Below are 17,606 nucleotides of genomic sequence, written 5' to 3' on the forward strand. Positions count from 1 at the left end.
TCTTTTTTATAGCGATATAGAGTGTACATTTCTATTAATAATACAAAGCCATTTTAATTCTGTGTAAAACAGCTTTCTTCAATTTTCATAGAATCCCTACAACGCAGAAGGCGGCCATTCGGCCCATCGAGTCTGCACCGACCACAATCCATCCACGCCCTATTCCCATAACCCTACATACTTAACCTGCTAATCCCCTGACACTAGGGTCAATCCAGCATGGCCAATCATGGCTTAACCCGCACATCTTTGGACTGTGGGAGGAAACCGGAGCATCCGGGCGGAACCCATACAGACACGGGTAGAATGTGCAAACTCCACACAGGCAGTGACCCGAGGCTAGAATTGAACCCGGGTCCCTGGCGCTGTGAGGCAGCAGTGCTAACCACTGTGCCACCGTGCTGCTCTTTTCTTATCACAGTGTTATTACTAAAAGAATCACAGTGGTGCTCACCTTTTTATTCATTTGTGGGACATGGGTGTCACTGGCTGGCCAGAATTTATTGCCTGTCCCTAGTTGCCCGAAGGCAGTTGAGAGTCAACCACACTGCTGTGGCTCTGGAGTCACTTGTAGACCAGACCAGGTAAGAACGACAGATTTCCTTCCCTAAAGGATATTAGTGAACTAGATGGTTTTTTTCCGACAATCAAAAATGGTTTTGTGGTCGTCAGTAGATTCTTAATTCCAGATTTTTTAAATTGAATTCAAATTCCATCTGATGGTTCATCTGGCAAATGTACTCCTAGATAATGTCTAACACAGCAAAGTAATAGGAAGATCTGAGGATGAAAACCTCAAATAATCTACATCAAGTTCACTGAAGTTAGCTAAAGCAAGTTAATTAAAATAGCAAGCCGCCAAACATCAAGGGTAAAAAGAGAAGGCAAAGCAATGACTCAAGGTGCCACAAGCTGCTTTCCGCAGCAGACTAGCAACATTGCTCTATTTCAGAGTAGATAGATGCTTGATGGCCAGCGCAGGCACGATGGGCTGAAGGATCTCCATGACAAAGCTAGAGATATGGTCCAAAATGATTTTTGGAGGAGGTGGGGTGGGAGGGGAGGGGAAGGGGGGAATTCAAAACCCAACAGCCATTTTGCACCTGAAAACTTGACAGCCAACAATCAAAGATTGGGTGCGCTCTGTCTACGAAGGTGATTTTGAGCCCACATTAGCCGTACGTGGGATCGTCAACGCAGACGCAAAATCCAGAGAGAATCGGAAAACACGAATCTCGCCGGCCAGATTGCGGTTTCTGATTTTCAAACCCCCCTCATCGCCGGAATAACATGGAAAATGCCGCGGGAGTTTGGGAACCCAGCATTTGATTAGCAAGCACTCACTCCTGGCATTCCCCCCCCCCCCCCCCCCCCCCCACTCACTGAATATTCAGCGGGCACCACCGTGACCACGTCTGCACAATTTACAACAGCTTCATATAAAGATGAACCTGGCGACCTCACCTCCGGAGGGATGTAAATTCCAGAGGGAGCAGCAGAGAGGATAAGGGGCACCTAGCTAAGTTCAACTCAGGGCCCGGGGCCGGGGTGGGGGGGAAGGTCAGTGTCACCATCTAGTGGGTGAGCAAGGGGATCGTCCAACCTGACTGCCCCTCTACCGCAGCGATATTCGTGGCCGCATGTCTCTGGAGAGGAAGCATGCTGTGCCCACAGATACCGTTGAGGCCTTCCGTGCCCGTTGGGCATTGCCGGAACTGGAGTGCGTTATTGACCCCTTTAATCACATTTTAATTTGATTTCTTAAGTTTCATTTGTGATTTTGTCTTCCTTTAAGGGGCTGCCTCTAATCTCTTTGTCCCTCAGCTTGTTTAACTTAGTTTAATAGTTTTTTTAACAAAAGAGTTGGAAGCGATGACCCCAAGCATTGAACTCCAATGCTCAAACAAACATCTACTTTAGACAGATTACACTAATGTGTGCCCCAGTGCAAAGCATGATGGTGATGTCTCTCATCACTTACCCCATTCAAGGTCATGATGGGGAGAACATAAGAACATAAGAACTAGGAGCAGGAGAAGGCCATCTGGCCCCTCGAGCCTGCTTCGCCATTCAATAAGATCATGGCTGATCTTTTCCTGGACACAGCTCCACTTACCCGCCCGCTCACCATAACCCTTAATTCCTTTACTGTTCAAAGATTCATCTATACTTGCCTTAAAAACATTCAATGAGGTAGCCCCAACTGCTTCACTGGGCAGGGAATTCCACAGATTCACAACCTTTTGTGTGAAGAAGTTCCTCCTCAACTCAGTCCTAAATCTGCTCCCCCTTATTTTGAGGCCATGCCCCCTAGTTCTAGTTCACCCGCCAGTGGAAACAACTTCCCTGCTTCTAATCTATTCCCTCCATAATCTTATATGTTTCTATAAGATCTCCCCTCATCCTTCTAAATTCCAATGAGTATAGCCCGAGTCTACTCAGTCTGTCCTCATAAGCCAACCCTCTCAACTCCAGAATCAACCTAGTGAATCTCCTCTGCACCCCCTCCAGTACCAGTATATCCTTCCTCAAGTAAGGAGACCAAAACTGTACACAGTACTCGAAGTGTGGCCTCACCAGCACCTTATACAGCTGCAACATAACCTCGCTGTTTTTAAACTCCATTCCTCTAGCAATGAAGGACAAAATTCCATTTGCCGCCTTAATTACCTGCTGCACCTGCAAACCAACTCCTTGTGATTCTTGCACAAGGACACCCAGGTCCCTCTGCACAGCAGCATGCTGCAATTTTTTACCATTTAAATAATAGTCCATTTTGCTGTTATTCCTACCAAAATGGATGACCTCACATTTACCAACATTGTACTCCATCTGCCAGACCCTCGCCCACTCACTTAGACTATCTATATCCCTTTGCAGACTTTCAGTGTCCTCTGCACACTTTTCTCTGCCACTCATTTTAGTAGGAGCATTGATGAGGTCCTCCATGAGGTGCTAATTCTGGACCAGTGCATGCACTGAACTGCCCTACCATCTAACATTAGGGTTGTGGGGAGGGATGGTTGGAGGTACCACTGAGACTCTCTGGGATCAACGCACCTCATCCTGGTGGAGTTGAGAGAGACAACTGTGGGAAAGTGGCTATTGTGTGAAGGGGAGGGAGTGAGTCTTAGGGGGAAGTGCATGGGTGGATGTCCTAGGAGCATGGAGGGTTGAGTGTCAGGGTTCTGACAGGAATACTCATCGCTCATTTTGATGTTCTCTTCCTTTCAATTTATGATTCTGGAGAATCATGGAGCCAGTTGAGTTGGCTATTCTACTCACTGCAATCGACCAGAAAGTGGCATTGATGGCTGCACCCAGCCAGGACCAGCGCCCTGCAGAGGAGGGGGAGGTTGGGTCTGTAGCTCTTTTGGAAGCAAAAACATAGATGGTGGAGCCTCATAGGAGACAATGCCAGCAAAGGATCTTCCAACATTGAACTTCCTACCTCCAGATGTCAGAGCTGCAGTGCCAGAGAAGACTGCATCTGTCATGGGAGATAGTGGACCACTGGATCACCGTGAAGAACAACCCTGGATCATCCAAAGGAGAAGGAGGAAGAACAGATCAGACCCAGAAGAAGAGGATCAGACCAGACCAAACAGTTGGCACCACATGGACTGGGAGATCACCCATTGCCTGTGGCCGTTAAAGCTACTGCCACTCTGAATCTGTATACCAACACCTCATTTCAGGGTAGCACGGGTGACCTATGTGGCATTTCCCAGTCAGCCACACGTGCGTAAGGGAGGTAACAGATGACCTATTCACAGAACTCACATGTACATCAACCTGGACCGAGACCAGGTGAGCCAGGGTGCCAGGGCCATGGGTTTCGCCCGCTTAGCGGACTTGCCCCAGGTGCAGGCTGTAATCAGCTACACCCACGTGGCCCTGCAGTCTCCATGGCAACATGCAGCACCATTCATGAACCCCAAGGGAAACCACTCCCTCAACATCCAAATCACCACACAACGCGTATAACGCAAGTATGTGCCCGTTTCCCTGGGAGAGTCCATGACAGCTACATCTTGGGGTGCTCTCAGATCCCAGCTGTCTTTGAGGGACAGCGGCGGCTGGAGAGATGGTTCCTCGGGGACTCAGGAGTGGCTGGTGACACCAGTACGAAGGCCACAAACACCAGCGGAGACTCGCTATAATGAGGCTGATGCTGCAATGCGCGTGCTGGTTAAGCAGGCGGCTGGATTGCTGAAGATGCACTTCAGGTGCCTGGACCGGTCAGGGGGAACCCTCCCATACAGCCCCCAGAGGGTCTCCCACATCACTGCGATCTGCTTGGTGCAGCGGCGGGGTAACCAGCTGGACCAGGAGGAGATGGGGGAGCGTCACATCTTCTCAGATCAGGAGGGTGGCGAGGAGGGTGGCGAGAAGGGTGGCAAGGATCAACACACAGTGGAGGAGGGGAAGAACCTCAGGCGATGGCCAGGGCCCACATGGGCTGAAGCGTTAGAGACGCCCTCGTGGCATCTCGGTACGGGCACAACCAGGATGGGGGAGTGAAAGGAGCTCTACCACCTTGTGGAGTGACATCAAATCATTCACGCGGTGCCAGCGACATGTCCTCCTGACGGTGCCCACATTCACAGGCAGGGCGCTAAAACCATTGACCGCACGCTGCAGGAAAATGATGATGACTTGCAATGAAGACAGAGCGATGCTCCTCTTCCTCAGCGATGTGTCTGAGTCCTGCCTGACAGAGAGCTGAACGTGTCTTGCCATCGAATGGGTTTATCAAGGGGTTCAGAGGGACTGGGTGACTTACCTTCCTGATGCTCGCGACTCTGCCTTTGCAGCTCCAGTAACTCTGGGGCAACCGGGCGCAGGGGCATGTCATCGACCAGGGGTTCAGCAGAATCCTGGGCCCTGGCATTCCTCCGGGTGCTGGTTCCCTCGGATGTCCCTGCCTCCGCCTGCTGTGAATCTTCTATAGTGAGGGGCTCATCAGTGAGTGACACAGGTTAATCCCACCGAGGTGTGAGCATTTGCATTGGTGGAGTGTGTAGGAGACAGCTGTGACACCTCTTCTATATTGGTCTCCCTGGAGCTTCCTATGTCTGTGGTGCCCAGAGGGCACGAGGATGGTCCGGGCTGGTCGACTGATTGACCTGCAAGGGAAGCGAGATTGCATCAGTGCATCATGGGGGAATAACTGATGGGAGAAAGTTAATTCATGTGAGGTTTGAACTGTGACTGCGTGTTGAGGATTCTCACTTTTGTCTGCTGCCCCCTCAGCATAGGTGCAGTCCTGCCCCCCGCTGGCCAATTCAAGGGCTTGTTCCTCAACGGGCATGAGGCATCTGAGCCTAGGCATGATTCTGAATGGCTGTATCCGCTCACACAGCTACGTTCAAGTTTATCCTGCAGTGAGACAGATGGGGAGAGTGTAGTGGGAGCCCTGTCAGCTCAGATGGTGATGAAGTCTGGCATGCGTGGGACCTGTGGATGGGAAGAGCACATTAGCTACTGGGGGGACCATGGGGAGTGGGGTGGGGAGGAGAGGGCCGCATGATTGGTGTTGGGAACCCACGAGTGGCTGGGCGAAAGATGACCTTGAAAGTATGAAGGGAGTGTGAAGGGATGTAGCAGGAGGCTTAAAGAGGCAGACTGTGCTGTGAAGGTGTGCCGTGAAGATGTGGCCAAACGGGCCACCAAAGATGGCGATTGCAAAGCATGATGGCCAAGTGTGCATAAAGACCGAGACAAACAGGCCGCAGCCTTAGACATCGGGAATACACAGGAAGTAGGCCATCCCAAAGACAATGGGCACTCTCTGGTCAAACATACTTGCTTACCAGACAAAGGGGCGCCTTAACTCCGTATTTGGGAGGGGGGTATGTGACCTATATGCCTCCAGCACCCACAGGCATGGCTGCTTGGAACACACCCCAAAATCGGTGTGGCAGCACCTGATTGGACTCCATCGATCAGGGTGATCAAGCCCTGATTGATTGATTGGTAATGATTGAGTGCCTGCCCTAAAGGGTGCGAAATAATCAATGAATAAAGGTGCTACACAACACACTGTCATCAGCGGCAACTCCCAGAGACCAACCACCGTGAAGCACAACCTTTGGACCATCCAAAGGAGAAGAAGGAAGAACAGACCAGACCCAGAAGAAGAGGATCAGCCAGACCAAAGACCAGACCATATCGAGGAGACTGCAGAGACGAACGTGTGGGTACAGGCCAGTATCTGCTCGGGTACTTGTGAGTCACTCAAAGTTAAGTCAAAGTCCAGCGTTAAGTTTGAATCTTAATTGTTCTGTAAAAGTAACTACCGTAACTAATATTAATCATGTGAATGAATAAATGTTATTGTATTAATAAGAAGTTGACTCACAGTTTTTTGTCCACCGTATAAGGGTTAATAACACACTGTGTGACAAGACACAACAAAGGTCATTCATCTTCTTGTGGCATTGTCGCCCTGTCCTCTTCTGTGGCGAGCTGGCACCAAGACTGCTACTGCCTCCCAGGTGGGGTTGGTGAACTTGGTGGAAGGATGTGGGTATAGGACATCCCGCCTCTGCTGTTTACCATCCAGGAGTTGGGCTCCCTCTGAGAATCTTGGCGTTGACTTCCTGGCAGTCATCCCCCCAACTGGATCTGGAACGCGTGCTGGGGAAGTGTTTATGAGAGGCGCCCCACTGATTGCAAGGATTAAGTTGCCCCAGGCTAATACAAGCGTGATTCGCAAGGGTAGATTTTTTTTTGTTGAAGAGGTTCAGTATTCTGTGCCATTTCCTGCCAGTGCGATTCACACTGGATTTCTCATCGGAACCGACACTGAAAAGATCTGGTAAGATTCCGCCCTCGGTTGTATCAGGCAATGAGCGATCGAACCAGGGGCCACTCCAAATGTTCCAAAGGGTACGAGATATTCCTTGGCTGGAGCCAACACTGCAACTACAGAATTATGCATAGCCATTAGCTTCTTAAGGCATAACCTGTTCCAAAGAGATGCTCTGAGATTCTTGGAACAGGCAGGTACAGAATGGTGCAGCTAAAATAATTTCACCAGTTGGAGAGATACACATGTTAGGTTAAATCTTTCAAGATTGCTTTAGGGGAGGCACATGACTCACATTCAGTCACCGGTTCATGTGTTTGCATGCTAATTTCTGACTACTGGGTGGTTGGAGGGGGAGGATGGGGCGGGGGGGGGGGGCGGTTCTATCTGGTAAACATTATACATCAGCCCTCTGTTTTGACTTGTGTATTTTTACCTGGTCCTTTGCAGACAGAAGGAACATGTGCATATTTTACACCTGTTTCATCAAAAAGAAAGGCTGAGGGAACAGCCCTTCCGTGGGTAATTCCCCAAGACAATACCTTGAATAATCAGAGTCAACCTGTCCGGTTTGAACAAAGCTGGGCAGTTAACTGTTCCATGCTGCATTCTCTATTACTACCTCTGGCATATGTTCCCAAAAGATTTTTTAGAGGGGAGTCTAAAACTAGAGGGCATAGGTTTAAGGTGAGAGGGGAGAGAGGGCCAATTTTTCCACACAGAGGGTGGTGAGTGTCTGGAACAAGCTGCCAGAGGTAGTAGTAGAGGCGGGTACAATTTTTTCTTTTAAAAAGCGTTTAGGCAGTTACATGGGTAAGATGGTATAGAGGGATATGGGCCAAATGCGGGCAATTGGGACTAGCTTAGGGGTTTAAAAAAAAGGGCGGCATGAACAAGTTGGGCTGAAGGGCCTGTTTCCATGCTGTAAACCTCGATGACCCTAGTGCTAACTAAAACAGGCACGATCTGCTGAAATGAATGCTCAAACTAATTTTTGAAACTTTTAAATGGAAACAATCTAAAGATGGGTCTTGAAGGTGGGGCTGTGACTATTTCTTTTCAGCATGTTCCATTGTGGGATGGTCCTTGGAAAGAAAGATTGTTGGTCCAACTGTCTCGGAAACAATGGTGTTTGTAGTTTGTGCTGGGTGCCTTGTGTGGGGAGGTGGGGGAGGGGGGGCACCACTCACTGACACAGTTAGCCATGCTCTCTATGGCAACAACACAATGATATGTACATTTCAAAGTTGATTCTAAGCCAACCCACTTTAGCTAGCTTAGCTAGAAAAGTGAGTCCACATCTAGAAAGATAAGAATTTGCATCCATATTATTTACCATCACTGAAAAGCATTGGAAAATTTACTGTGAAAAGAATGAACTGTCTATTCATAGATTTTATACAATGTCAGCCAAAAGTGCAATATTTCGGTAGTAATGGAGTACAGATTAGCTCTTAAAATTCCCATATTATGGTTTTTTTAACTAGTTACTGGATAATAAAAGATACACCCTTGTTCATCGAGGGATGTACATTCCATTTGTGGGATAGACAGATAGTCAAAACCAAAGAAACTCTCTCTCTCTTGTCTAGGCAGCATTCTCAACGATGAGAACCATACTATAGTTTTAAAACACAGGACAGGGTGGAGAGGCCGGTCCCTTGTTTGTCTTAGCCTGAACTGGGATTGGTTGAACCCTGTGCTGTTGGTACCGTTCTGAACCTCGCGTCTAGCCAACTGAGTTAACCACCCCAAAGCCTCCCTCCTAAGAGAGAGCTTGAACTGCAAAAACCTTTTAAGTGATGCCAGTGTTCGTATCTGGGACTTAAGAAAGGAGGATTTTCCAGATTTATGAAATTTCTGATTTGTATTGGTGCTCCGATTGGGCCGGATATCTCCTGTGCAGAGAAGAGGAAATAGCAACCTTGACCCAGAGATCTCTGCCTGCCTTTGAAGTTTTGGTAAATAGCTGCTAGAGTCACAGTTTACGAAAGATAAGCTATCCATATCGGCATTAAATTTGTCTGACAGGTAAATAATATGCCTCCATATTGTCACTGGCTGATTACATTTTAAATCATTTTGCTCAAATGACCTTTAAGCAGCATCACACCGCACTCTCTCGTTTCCTTCTGTATGAACGGTATGTTTTTGTCTGTATAGCGCGCAAGAAACAATACTTTTCATTGTATCCCAATACATGTAACAATAATAAATCAAATCAAAATCAATGAGTTGCAGCCTTCCATTGGCACTCATCACAGATATGGACATTCTAATGTCTGCGCAAAACAATGTTGTCATTGAATAGATTTTAGTTTCTCTTAAAACATTTTATAAGTAGTGCATTTCTTGTCATTGTTAAAGGTACAGCCTCTTGCAGTTTCTCTACTGCAGTGAGAATATATTTTATCCCATGAGCATCTCACAGTGTTTTAATTGCAGCAACCAATTTTCTTTCCTTCTCAAAAGCCTCCTCAATGAATCAAATATTTAGTGAGCACAGGTTCCAAAGTATAGCTGTCTCTGAACAAGCACTGATTGGAGCTAAAGAGTGTATTGATGTGGAAAATGAAAAAGCCTTTCTTGGTGCTACCAGGAATGCACTTAGAATCGGGAGTTATGGCACAGAATTAGAATACAGTAAGAGTTTTAACAACACCAGGTTAAAGTCCAACAGGTTTATTTGGTAGCAAATGCCATTAGCTTTTGGAGCACTGCTCCTTCGTCAGATGGAGTGGAAATCTGCTCTCAAACAGGGCACAGAGACACAAAAAAAGTTTTTTTTGTGTCTCTGTGCCCTGTTTGAGAGCAGATTTCCACTCCATCTGACGAAGGATCAGCGCTCCGAAAGCTAATGGCATTTGCTACCAAATAAACCTGTTGGACTTTAACCTGGTGTTGTTAAACTTCTTACTGTGTTTACCCCAGTACAACGCCGGCATCTCCACATCATGAACAGAATTAGAACACAGCGCGTGATGAAAACATTGCCTGGAAATGCTGGAGAAATGTTCCATCTCCCAGCACAGCAATCCCTCAATGTGAGGATGTCAATCGTTCCAAAAAGAGAAAAGTGAACTTGTCAGATCTTTAGAGATTCCTTCGGGAACATTCATGCTCCCGGCTCTGGCACCTGTGCCACTTGAGGCTGCTCACATTCTAAATTCAGACTGCTTTCGCTAAGGGTTCTGCGTCTGGTAAAGACGCAGGAGTTCGCTTCTGTTTTCATTAGCTCGTGTCTATTAAGTCCTAACAGCCAAAGGAGAGGAAAAGTTGACAGATTCAGCCTCCTGTGGCTGATCACAGGTTCTGGAACAATGCCCCAACAGAACAGAACCAGATGGTCATGCTTGAGCAATGAAGCTTGATACTTGCAAACTGTAAACAATCCTAAAGAGGCAATAAATTACAAATGCAGTAAAGGTGGAATATGAGAGTGTACGGGCTGTGGTGCTTGTGCTGGCTATTTGAACGAGTTATTCTGTCTGTCCTGTTCCTTAGGGAGGCGCAGTACACAGTAGTTAGCACTGCGGCCTCACGGTGCCAGGGATCCGGGTTCGATTCCTGGCTTTGGGTGACTGAACGGAGTTTGCACATTCTCTCCCAGTGTCTGCGTGGGTTTCCTCCGGGTGCTCCGGTTTCCACCCACAGTCCGAAAGACGTGCTGGTTAGGTGCATTGGCCATGCTAAATTCTCCCTCAGTGTACCCGAACAGGCACCGGAGTGTGGCAACTAGGGGATTTTCACAGTAACTTCATTGCAGTGTTAATGTAAGCCTACTTGTGACACTAATGAATAAACTTTAATCATGCGGCCCACTGTACATGTGCCGGATATCATGTTAACGACTACCCTTCTCTTTTTCCATGGTCCTGCAGCCTTTTCCTTTTCAAGTATACATCTTGTTCCTCTTTGGACATTACTATTGAATCTGCTCCTACTACTAAGATGCCGCATGGGTGTAGAAGGGGGAATTTAGCTCAGTATTCTATGGAGTATATCCTTTAGAAAAAATCTTTAGCTTTCAACTAATGTCTGGATATAATATTTTCTAATATTGGTTGAAGAGCCATGCAGTGCATTCCAAATCCTAACATGCTGTGTCAACGAAAAAGTTCTTGTCATAATCCCTCTATCAATTTAATCTTTAATCGCTTTCCTTTGGTTACTAATCCTCCTACCAAAAGAAATAGTCTCTCATTCTTTATCAAACCTTTGTAACTGAGATGATAAGTCACCAGGTAAAGTACCATTGTTTCACTAATTTGCACAATTCGTTCACCCTGATCTCCATGAAGCAAAATGCAGCCAACAAAATATAGAGTGAGTCATTTAATTTTCTTTACTCCATCCTTAAAGTTGCAAAGCCAATGCTCAGAGTGGACCGGGCAAACTCAAATCCATTCCCTGCTTGCTCCAAAACCAAATTCAAAATCCAATTGAATCCAATTCATGGTCCCCTCAAAAGAGACAAAAATGATCCAAGCTGACCAGATAAGGCATTACGCCCTACCCTGGGCCTGATCCCACATGCCGCCATCTAGAAACATGCGTACAGCATAACAAAGAGTAAGAAAAAGATTCAGAACAGCAATAGGCAGAGAATGAGAAGCAACCACATTCAGGTCAGGTAGGTACGATGTTTTGATCCTAATATCACCAAGACAAGCTTCAGCTGCCACTGTTTTCACATGACATAGCTTCATCTAAAGGAACATTGCTAATAGAAAAAAGAGAATTTTTTTTTGTAAAGATTGGTCTGTATTCAGGCTCCACTAAATAGAAAGGCTCTTTACTCAATATTAGAATCAAATATATCTGTTGAAGTTTATTTATTTATTAGTGTCACAAGTAGGCTTACATTAACACTGCAATAAAGTTACTGTGAAAATCCCCTAGTTGCCACACTCCGGCGCCTGTTCGGGTACACTGAGGGAGAATTTAGCATGGCCAATGCACCTAACCAACACGTCTTTCAGACTGTGGGAGGAAACCGGAGCACCCAGAGGAAACCCTCGCAGACACCGGGAAAATGTGCAAACTCCACACAGACAGTGACCCAAGCCAGGAATCGAACCCGGGCCCCTGGCGCTGTGAGACAGCAGTGCTAGCCACTGTGCCACCCCAGAAATCAGGTGCCAGCCAAAGATTTTCTCTAAAGGATATACTTCATGGAATACTGAAATAAATTCCCCTTTTCACATCCATGCGGCATCTTCCTTTCTGCCTTCAGTCAGATTGATAGTTCAGTGTGATTCTGTGACCAGTTATCAGGAGTTATGTGCAGTGGGTTCATGTCCTCGAGTGACAGGGTGGAGATTGCGTAAACTCATTTCACTGAGGACTCTCCGTAACCCAAGGAGACTGGTTTTCCTGTTTACCTGCATTACAATCGTGACTGCACTTTGAAACTCCTTTTCTGGCTGTGATGTACTATGATAATGTGAAAGGTGGTATATAAATGTAAATACTTCCTTTCCAGTGTGAACTGATCAGTTGAAGCTCAGCTCCTTGGGATGAATGATGGAGGAATATGTGTCACAACCGTGTCGTTGTGATATTATAGATTTTGTAAAAAAGCTAATTTTTTTATTGAACGGGCACAAGGAGCCTTAAAAATGGCTGCCAGATGTCACCTGATCTTTTACAATTGCAATGTTTGTCAAGTTTCTAGGAGGCTCCAAGTGCATTAAAAAGAGACCCATCCAGAAATGTGAAGACATCTGAAATTCAAGTGCATTTCCACAAGAGTAAATGAAAAGTCACTGACATTGTCTTCCCTGAAGGAGTGAATAGTGCTTTCCTATCTCACGAAACCTGGAAGAATAGGAACCATTCATGGTAATGGCTGAGACATTTAAAAGGTTAATTACCTCTGCCAAAGGACAATGGATAGGACTAGGCCCCCAGACCTAGGCTAACCCGATGCCTAATATGGAATCATGATTTAACAGTTTGGGACAGTAGTCATTTTGAGTTATAAACTATAAATTTGGTTGCAAACCACCATCTGTGCATCGAGAACACAGGAGACCTTCAGAAGACAGCTCTGGCCCACAGCTCTCTGCTGAATGAACTATAAACAACGTGTAAGAGCTAGGTTTCTCTCTGCCACTGGGATTCACAGAGGAAGCTGTCCAGAAAATCACTGTTCTGCTGAAAAAGGAATCCAGGCAATCTTCAAGTGTCATGTTGGCAGAACCATGAAAGAAAGAGGACATTCACTTGCTCCCCAAAGCTGCTCTAGCAGCTGAGTCCACCTACAAAGGCAAACTCTGACTACTCAACTATAGAAGCCCTCACAGCTGCTGAACACAACTTGTTAACCTCAACGCAGACAACCAACACTGAATCTAAAAGCTCTGGGCCTACAACTAAATTTGAAAGGACAAAATGCAATTGCATCTTTATAAATATCCTTATCTGCATTAATCTTTGTATGAATTTAATTAGTAACTTAATTAAATTTACTTAAGTAGCTAATAGCAGTGTTTTGTAAATAAACTAACCTTTTCTGGTTTAAGACTAAAGCTTTGCTGCTGGGTTATCTTTGAATTGAACCATTCAGAACTAAAAAGGGGCTGCATGCAGACAAAAGTCAAAGTTTATTTATTAGTAACAAGTAGGCTTACATTAACACTGCAATGAAGTTACTGTGAAAATCCCCTCGTCGCCACAGTCCGGCACCTGTTCAGGTACACCGAGGGAGACTTTAGCATGCCCAATCCACCTAACCAGCACGTCTTTCGGACTGTGGGAGGAAAGCAGAGCATCTGGAGGAAACCCATGCATACATGGGGAGGACATGCAGACTCCACACTGACAGTGACCCAAGCTGGGAATCGAACCCAGGTCCCTGGCACTGTGAAGCAGCAGTGCTAACCACTGTGCCACCGTGCCACCCCAAGACACACAAAGTTTTAGTTCAGTGGACAACTTTGAGGAAACGCCTTCTACATGGTCATGACAACATGTTTCATTTTTTCCTTACTCCTAATGTCAAAGGAGTGTTATTCCTTAACATAGGGCTGATGGACTGAAATTGCAACCTATCACAATTGCAAAATAACAAAATACACAGTGGCATCGTCATTCATTCAAGACCAGCAGGAGTTGTTTGATTCTCATTTGTACTCTGACTCCATTCTCCAGGTACTACATGAGTACAGACAATTGTGGCCAACTATCATCAAGATTATCATCATATCCAGAGCCACGGTGGAAGGAGGTGAAAGCAACAAGAGACTTGATTATTGGCAAACTAAGCAATAAACTGGGGAATGGCACAGCACGATAGCGTTCCGATGTCCCATGCCAAATGGAAAGTTTGTGAGTCGGATGTTTACTGATTCATTCACCTATGAATGCCGCATGTTGCAGATGGATCTAAAAACATCCCCACCATGAAAATAAACTAAAACACATACAAAAAAAAAATCAGTATTCTCAAGCAGAAGAAAGATTCATAAAGTTACCTCATTTTAATTAAAATATGCAATTTCTTTGAGAATAACAGTGGAATGTTGATTACTTTGCATTTATTGATTTGTAGAGCAGGTATTGATGTCCTGTTGGTTGTATGATGGTTACCGCAGTGTACAAGGTACAGATGGTACTGCAGAGGAAAAAATCTATGCCAAGAGTCTAAAAGGTTTGACTTTCTAATTGCAGGCTGCCAACAGATAAAGTTCCCTGGCAGCAAAAAATTACCTGATAATTAGAGTTACAAGTTACCCTTATCTTTACTTGTATATTGGTTTTGGCGTCTTCCCAACCTTTGATTTTAGTTAATCCGGCAAGCTTATTTCAGGTTTGCCATCAGCAGTGTGTGACTGATCTGCTGCAGCCACTTGCCCCCCAGCACCTGACTAAACTCAGTGTAAAAGCAGCTTGAGACTGGGGTGAAGACAACCCCATGTGGGAGACCTTCTGTAAAGAATCTCACGTCACGAGGTTTCAGTACACTGGATGACCCCACCTCCCCCGCCCCACCCCATATTACACAGAAACATAGAAAACTACAGCACAAAACAGGCCCTTCGGCCCCACAAGTTGTGCCGAACATATCCCTATCTTTTAGGCCTACCTATAACTCTCCATCCTATTAAGTTCCATGTACTCATCCAGGAGTCTCTTAAAAGACCCTATTGAGTTTGTCTCCACCACCACTGACGGCAGCCGATTCCACTCGCCCACCACCCTCTGTGTGAAAAACTTCCCCCTAACATCTCCCCTGTACCTACCCCCCCAGCACCTTAAACCTGTGTCCTCTCATAGCAGACATTTCCACCCTGGGAAAAAGCCTCTGAGAGTCCACCCGATCAATGCATCTCAACATCTTATATACCTCTATTAGGTCTCCTCTCATCCTACGTCTCTCCAAGGGGAAAAGACCGAGCTCTCTCAGCCTAACCTCATAAGGCATGCCACTCAATCCAGGCAACATCCTTGTAAATCGCCTCTGCACCCTTTCAATCTTTTCCACATCCTTCCTGTAATGAGGCAACCAGAACTGAGCACAGTACTCCAAGTGGGGTCTGACTCCTAAACTCAATCCCTCGATTGATAAAGGCCAGCACACCATACGCCTTCTTAACCACCTCCTCCACCTGCGGGGCCGATTTTAGAGTCCTATGGACCCGGACCCCAAGGTCCTTCTGATCCTCTACCGTACTAAGAGTCTTCCCCTTTATATTGTACTCCTTCATCCCATTTGACCTGCCAAAATGGACCACTACGCATGTATCTGGGTTGAAGTCCATCTGCCACTTCTCCGCCCAGTCTTGCATCCTATATATGTCCCACTGTAACTTCAGACATCCCTCCAGACTATCCACAACCCCACCAACCTTCGTGTCGTCGGCAAACTTACCAGCCCATCCCTCCACTTCCTCATCCAGGTCATTTATGAAAATGACAAACAGCAAGGGTCCCAGAACAGATCCCTGGGGCACACCACTGGTGACCGACCTCCATTTAGAAAAAGACCCATCTATACACACTCTCTGCCTCCTTTGGGCAACGGTAAGAGTTTTAACAACACCAGGTTAAAGTCCAACAGGTTTATTTGGTAGCAAATACCATTAGCTTTCGGAGCGCTGCTCCTTCGTCAGATGGAGTGGAAATGTGCTCTCAAACAGGGCACAGAGACACAAAATCAAGTCAAAATCAAAGTCCTTTGGGCAAGCCAGTACTGGATCCACAGGGCAGCAGCCCCTTGGTTCCCATGCCCTCTCACTTTTTCTAGAAGCCTTGCATGGGGGACCTCATCGAACGCCTTGCTAAAATCCATATAAACCACATCTACCGCTTTCCCTTCGTCAACATGTTTAGTCACATTTTCGAAGAACTCCACCAGGCTCGTAAGGCATGATCTGCCTTTGACAAAGCCATGCTGAGTATTCTTGAGCATACTAAACCTCTCTAAATGCTCATAAATCTTGTCCCTCAGGATCTTCTCCATCAGCTTACCAACCACTGAGGTTAGACTCACCGGTCGGTAATTTCCTGGGCTATCCCTATTCCCCTTCTTGAAAATAGGAACCACATCCGCAATCCTTCAATCCTCCTGCACCTCCCGTCTCCATCGATGACGCAAAGATCATCGCCAGAGGCTCTGCAATCTCTTCCCTCGCCTCCCACAGTAACCTGGGATACATCCCATCCGGACCCGGCGACTTATCTATCTTGATGCCATTCAAAGATTCCAGCACAACCTCTTTGTTAAAGTCCACATACTCAATCTTTTCAGTCCACCGCACGCCCGCAGTACATCCACCCAGGTCCTTCTCCTCTGTGAAAACCGAGGCAAAATACTCATTAAGCACCTCTGCCATTTCTACTGGTTCCGTAGTGATTTTCCCGCCTTCACCTTTTATAGGCCCTATTCCTTCACATCTCATCCTTTTACTCTTCACATATTTATAGAACGCCTTCGGGTTTTCCTTAATTCTACTTGCCAAGGCCTTCTCGTGACCCCTTCTGGCTCTCCTAATTTCCTTCTTTATTCCCTTCCTACAAGCCATGTACTCATCTAGATCCCTATCTTTGCCAAGCTCTCTGAACCTTTTGTATGCTTTCCTTTTCTTCTCGACTAGGTCCTGCACAGCTTTCGTGCACCACAGTTCCTTTAACCTACCAACTCCTCCCTGTCTGCTCGGAACGTTGTCCTGTAGAACTCTAGACTGCCATTGCTTGAAAAACTGCCACCTCTCTCCAGTAGATTTCCCCGAGAATACCTCCTTCCAATTTACTCCTCTAATTTGCTGCCTTATGTCTTCATATTTCCCCTTACTCCATATAAACACTTTCCCAGCTTGCCTGATCCTCTCTTTTTCCAATGCAAGCATAAAGGAGATAGAGTTATGATCGCTATCCCCAAGATGCTCTCCCACTGAGAGATCTGACACCTGTCCAGGCTCATTGGTCAGTATCAGATCAAGTTCAGCCTCTCCTCTTGCAGGCTTGTCCACATGCTGTGTCAGGAAACCCTCCTGAACACACCTAACGAACTCCTCCCCATCCAATCCCCTTACCCTAGGGATATTCCAATCTATGTTTGGGAAATTAAAGTCTCCCATCACAACAACTCTGCTATTATTGCAACTCTCCAGGATCTGTTTCCCTATCTGCTCCTCCACCTCCCTGTCACTATTGGGCGGCCTATAGAAAACTCCCAGCAACTTCCACCCACAGAGACTCTGTAGACAATCCCTCCACAGCATACACCTTCTCTATAGCTGTGACACTATTCCTGATCAGCAGTGCCACTCCACCCCCTCTCTTGCCT

The sequence above is a fragment of the Mustelus asterias genome, chromosome 13, assembly GCF_964213995.1.
Source record: "Mustelus asterias chromosome 13, sMusAst1.hap1.1, whole genome shotgun sequence".
NCBI classification, from domain to species: domain Eukaryota; kingdom Metazoa; phylum Chordata; class Chondrichthyes; order Carcharhiniformes; family Triakidae; genus Mustelus; species Mustelus asterias.